This window comes from Rhinolophus sinicus, linkage group LG02, assembly GCF_036562045.2.
Source record: "Rhinolophus sinicus isolate RSC01 linkage group LG02, ASM3656204v1, whole genome shotgun sequence".
NCBI lineage: Eukaryota > Metazoa > Chordata > Mammalia > Chiroptera > Rhinolophidae > Rhinolophus > Rhinolophus sinicus.
The window spans coordinates 33,302,021-33,308,341 of record NC_133752.1 but is presented as its reverse complement, the minus strand read 5'-3'; the positions used below and the strand labels follow the sequence as shown (position 1 = coordinate 33,308,341).

The 6,321-nt window shown below is 36.5% G+C and overlaps 1 pseudogene; it reads right to left on the bottom strand.

Moving 5' to 3' along the window:
• Window positions 1-2,736: 2,736 nt before the first annotated feature.
• On the bottom strand, window positions 2,737-3,900 carry LOC109451027 (nucleosome assembly protein 1-like 1; annotated as a pseudogene).
• Between the last annotated feature and the right edge of the window lie 2,421 nt (window positions 3,901-6,321).

Here is a 6,321-nt window from a genome sequence, read left to right as displayed (position 1 = left end):
TATAACTTATTTATTAAAATGTTTATGAAGTGCCTATGGTCCACAGACCCTGGTGATACCATCAGAAACATGGCATAGCCTCTGTGCTGTAGGATCATGAACCTACATTAGAGCAAAAGACATGCACAAATGCAGTGCTACGCTGTAAGTCTTCTTTATAGCATTATTTCAACCTCAACACTCTAAATGATGAAACATTCTACCAGGCATCAGAAGGTGGTAAAACTATCTGGAGGAAGAAGCTTCTTTGAAAGCAGTGAGAGGGAAGATGGGAAAAAACAACAACAAAACTTGGCAAAATTGATGATTTGATTATCACTCATTGCCCTGGAGTGTTGGTGGAAAATTAATTCCGACAAGAAAATTAAAGAGTGCCAGCAATGTGTGGCATGCATCTGTATAGTTTTATCATAATCTGGATCATGTCTTTTCTATCCTCCCCACTAGCAATACAGCAAGGAACCAAAGGAAGAGAACCACTCTAGATCTCAATGGCTGGGAAATGCTTCTGTAGCTCTCACCCTTTGCTGAATTTTTCCCATTGTAGAAAGCAACATATTTTCTATCAGTACAGTATGTCTCAAGGTGGGGAATTATAGAAAATAAAGATTCAACTTATCTATCTCAGCATTCTTTCGCATTCCTAAGATATGTGACAAGGAACAGACACAGGACAAAAGAACATTTGCACTGACTTGGCTTCTCCTTCCAAAGGACAGGATGTTTGTGTTTTTTATCCTAATTATTGATTACATCTTCTAGGTAGAGCATATCTACTTTCTTTGGAAGCCTTTCCATTCTTCATTGGATGTGGTCTCAGTGGGACTTTAAATCACTGACTCAGATCTTTCCCTGGTAAAAGGGTGGGTGCCTGATCCAACCTAGGCCAGTCATGCACAACCTCTAGAATATTAAACTTGTAAAAGTAATTAAAGGTCTGAAAATTGTCAAAGCTAATTCATTTTTATGACAGTGTCTTGAGAAAAGGAAACTGTTTATTAGTTCCTAGTGTTTTATCTCAGGAAATGTTTTGACCTTTGTACTTTCAGAAACTTGATGATTCAACATTTTTGGGCCCCCCTTATCTGTCATATATAAAATTGTCCAAAGATAGTTTCTGATGACTGTAATCTCTTCACTCCCTCTATTTAGTATGACTTTTCTTCCTTACCTCATACTTCAAGGCTTAGTGTAAATGATGACCTCTGTGAAAACTTCTTATCTTTGGTTTTCTCCAGAAGAATACATTATTTCTCAAACCTCTTGTTTTTGTGTCATTTAAAAATATTCTCTTATAACCTTCATAACCTATGTCTATGTCTAGTTGAGTATATGAGGTCTGACAATTAAGTTCACAAACTTGTTGCAACAATGTTGCTAACCTTTTTTGATACCAGAGGGATTATTCATTATGAATCTGTACCAACTGGACAAACAATTAACAAAGTTTACTATTTGCAAGTGCTGAAAAGGCTGCGGGAAAAAGTTAGACGACCTGAACTTTTCACCAATTCATGGCTCTTGCATCATGACAATGCACCAGCTCACATGGCTCTGTCTGTGAGGGAGTTTTTATCCAGTAAACAAGTAACTGTATTGTAATACCCTCCCTACTCACCTGATCTGGCCCCAAAGACTTCTTTCTTTACCTGAAGATAAAGGAAATATTGAAAGGAAGACATTTTGATGACATCGTTCAGGACATCAAGGGTAATACGATGACAGCTCTGATGATCATTCCAGAAAAAGAGTTCCAAAATTACTTTGAAGTGTGGACTAGGCACTGGCATCGGTGCATATCTTCCCAAGGGGAGTACTTCGAAGGTGACCATAGTGATATTCAGCAATGAGGTGTGTAGCAGTTTTTCTAGAATGAGTTAGCGAACTTAATTGTCTGACCTCATATGACTCTTCTAGATGGTGAATTCTTTTCAGAGTAGTAAATGCAGCTTTTTAATTTTTGTAACCTCTGTACATCTCATGCAGATGTGCATATAGTAAGAACACATAATGATTCTATTATTATTATTTTTTTGCGTGGAAGGAGTATGTAAATAGTGTGACTCCAGTGAGCGGTGGCTATTTTCTCAGACTGTTCCTTAAACTTAAATCAGACGCTAATCTGAAATAAACATATCTAACCTTTCTCACCATTAGAACCAACATTTCTTTTCGCATTTGCAAAGCTGGGTGGGTTATCTGAATAAACACAATTATGAGGTCTCAAAAATAAGTCAGCATTGGCTCAAGAAAGAGAGGAAGATGTTTAGAATATTTAGTTTTCAATGTGGGTTGCTAGTATTTTTCAGTGCTCTACAGATGCCAAAGAACAAATGGTATGAGGCTTCAGCTGGCCTCATTCTATCTTGTGATATTTGATTTATAATTCATACCCTGCCTACTTCCAGAATATGAATTTTGAGTTTTCTTAAAATACAACATATCTAATGGAACTAAATAAAACTGAAAAGTAAAATCACAAATCATTAATCTTGGGAAAATAGTTTTTCCCATAATTTAAGTTTCTTGAACCAACAAAAATGAAAATGTGCTGATTTGTAAAGTTTCATCTGTTCAAGGAAAGCACATAGTTATTAATTAATGCATGAATGTTAAGCCCTAAATTCTTTTTTTTTTCTTTATATTTGACATTTTTATTTTAGGTTGCAAAAAGAAGAACAAGCAAACAGACAAATAACAAAAAAACTTGAAACGGGCTTGTCAAATGATGAATATTCATCCTTTCCAGGGAAGTAGAAGGTAGACCATCCTGCTGGACTGATGCTTGCACTCTGCTAGTTTTTGACCCTTCTTTGAAGCATAGTCTGGATCATTTTCCTCATCTTCTTCCCCTTCCTCATCTGCTTCTTTATCTTCTTTATCATAATTATCATCATCATCTTCAGTAGCTTCTCCAGGAAAGTAACACTGATCTTGGGATTACGTGCTCATGTAAAAAGTCACAATTTCAAAGTCTGCAACAAGGATGGCTTTAGCATCATCATCATCCCGATCTCTGCTTTCAGGAACTTCAGGAAGGGCAAACAATTAGAGTCATGTTTTGGTCACAGTACGAACTGTCCCACATCCCTTGTGTTCCTGCTTTCTTTTTAATGGTTTTCAGATTGACATTCTTCCCTTTTCTTCCATTCTATCTGGTACCATGTACAAGGCATAATTTCTGGTCCATCAAAAGACAAAGGAGCAGAATCATCTGGTTCTGACCTCATTCTATACGTGTGTTAACACTTCATTTGTGAAATGTTCATTTGGTTCAAAGTGAAATTTTAAGACAAAACTCATAAGCTGACTAGCATCTGAGAATGTCACTTTCAAGTGTTTCAGAATAGGTTCATCGTATTATTGAGCAAGTCAACATTGTTAAAAACAGTCAACCAAAATTCAAGAATTCGCTTGGGGTCTTCCTTTTCTTTATTCTTTTTTCTCATCTTCAATCTTGGCCTTTTCTTTCAGCTTCTCCGAAATTTCAGCTTCCTCATCTGGTTTCCATTGACATTTTTCTTCTGTAGGTTCATAAATTGCATTAATGATCTCAAATCGCTTATTAAATAAAGGCTGATAGAGAACAGCATACTTTCTTTCAAGATCATGAAATTTCCTTATAGAACTTGGCTTCTACATGTGCACATTTAACTTGAAGGTTTTTGAGAGCATTCACTCACCTGCTAACTACTCTAGGCAAGCTTTCAATGTATCTTGTTGTTCTTTCCATCAAGTCTTTCTTGGAGAGCTGCAAGAATCTGAAGATTTTGTATCGTGAACAGTCAGCTGACGTGCTTTGATTTTTGTTTCTTCACCAGTTTCTTCTTCTTTTACCTCTTCCACATCATCCAAATGTCGATCAAGTTCAGACTGTTCTTTGTTGTCAATGTCTGCCATATTTTAAGAATGCCAAATATTGGTGGATAGCACAGGGAGCCAGACCGTGGGAATTGCAGGCGGCGACTCAGGGAAGCTGCGGGAGGAGTAGGAAGGCCTGAAATTCTTAAGAAATATTTATCACAAGACCATTTAGTAAGAAAGACTGGAGTAACACAGAAGATATTTCCTTACCTTTTAATTCTGCAATTTAGCATTCTGTGACAATAATAGTGGGCAGAAGAGTACCAAAATTACAAACCTTGTTGGTATTTCTTTGATATGCATTTTCAACACTTTAAAATGAATTATATTCTAAGGTTTATATCCTTTCTTGTTTTTTTTTTTTTTTGGGGGGGGACGCAGTTATTACATCACAGAATAAAAGAAATGTATACATTTAGCTAACAGAGACAACAATGGTACATTAATAATTTTGCTAAGCTGAGAACCAGGTCATACCAGTACAGCAATATAATTTAAACAGTGAAATATTACCACTAATATCCATGGTAGGTGTTTCAATTTATCTGTCTATCATCTATCTATCTATCTATCTATCTATCTATCTATCTATCTATCTATCTATCTTCTTATCTCACATAATGCATTTATGGAATGAGTAAATTAAAAGCAAATTATGATACAGTCACTACATAGCATTAAATGTTAGTAATTCAAATAGAAATGTCTTTTTAAACTTGATATACATACACTGGTTTTTGGTAATAGATGCTTTGGGGTGCTCAGCCCACATTCTTTTCACTGGGCAGTATATTGCACTCAGGCCAAGGTGCTACAAGTATTCTTCAATGAGTTTCTATCTCCAGAGAAATGCCCTTGGTCTGGATATACTTGGGAGACCATGACATTCCTCCTCTCACAAGACCGATGTCCTAAGGCAGGGCGACTCTCCTGGGCAAATTACAAATTCCAGGACTCCCACCTTCCCAGTGAATCAGGCCACGTCTAGCCTTTGTGAGAGACCACATCCTTCCTCAGGCCCCTTCCCTCTCCCTGTCAGGTGGAATCCTTCAGGGTGTTTCTCCTTCTAAGTGCATCTTCAATAAATTACGACACGTGAGTCTCTGTCTCAGGCTCTGCCTCTAGAGAAGCTGTTCTACGTAGTGCCATTGGGGATAATGGTCTTATGTGTTTCCCCGAAAATAAGACCTAGCTGGACAATCAGCTCTAATGCATCTTTTGGAGCAAAAATTAATATAAGACTGGGTCTTATATTATACTATACTATTATATTATGTTATGTTATGTTATGTTATATTATGATATGATATGATATGATAATATTATATTACATTACATTACATTACATTACATTACATTACATTATATTATATTATATTATATTATATTATATTATATTATATTATATTATATTAAATTAAAGACCTGGTCTTGTATTATAGAAAAATAAGACCGGGTCTTATATTAACTTTTGTTCCAAAAGACGCGTTAGTGCTGATTGTCCAGCTAGGTCTTATTTTTGGAGAAACACAGTGTGCTATATTATGTGTTTTTAAGTTGAGATTCTTACTTAAAGCACAAAGTTCCAGAGTCAGTGCTGCTTTCACCATACTTTGGCAGCCCAGGTAGACTGAAAGCAGGCAAATTCCACCAGGCTTGGTGTCAGGTATGTACTACCCACTGTGTAAAGCTCTCTTCTTAGGAAGAATCAAAGGATGTAGTGTGAGTAGTCATCAAAATCATAGCTAAGGGTGCCATTTATCACCGTTATCTGATCGAGCATTTCTTTTCTAAGGAAATGTAAATGGGGTTTTTCAATTGAAATCCATTAAAAAAAACTGTACACTTTATGAGTAAATGACCTATATTTTTGCCAGACTCTTAGCTAGCACTCACTGTAACTCAGAAGCATAGCAAATTAGGAACTATTTAATTGCAAATATCTTTTTATGCAGGTTTGGTAAAATACTCGAGCCATGGATATTTAAGCTTAGTCTTAGCCCAGGTAGGCATCATCCTAGCTGTAACACTAATGCTTCTAGGGGAAATGTATATACAAAACAATTTTTTTTCTAGTCCATATTCACATGTTCTAAAATTGTGATTCTTTTTTGTCCTAATAAGTCTGTTGACTTTTGCACTTTGGGACATTGCTTTGTTGTACCCTCTCCCTTGAGTGCACAATCTGTTATCTGCATTCCGTTCTTACTACACTGCAAGACTGCTCCTCTGTGCAGAACCAACCTTTGTCTAAGCCTCCGTGCTCCCTTCTAGGTTCTGTGTGCAGGGTTTGCTTCTCAAAACTGTACACTAGCTGGTCACCTGCTTGAAGTATCCTTGTTTCTTAATGGACTCCACCATTGAAATATAGTCACTATGTCAGTAACTTCACTGATCTTCTCTAGTCTTAGAACCACCCCATTTAGTTTGACTGATAACCTCAAGGCCAATATTAAC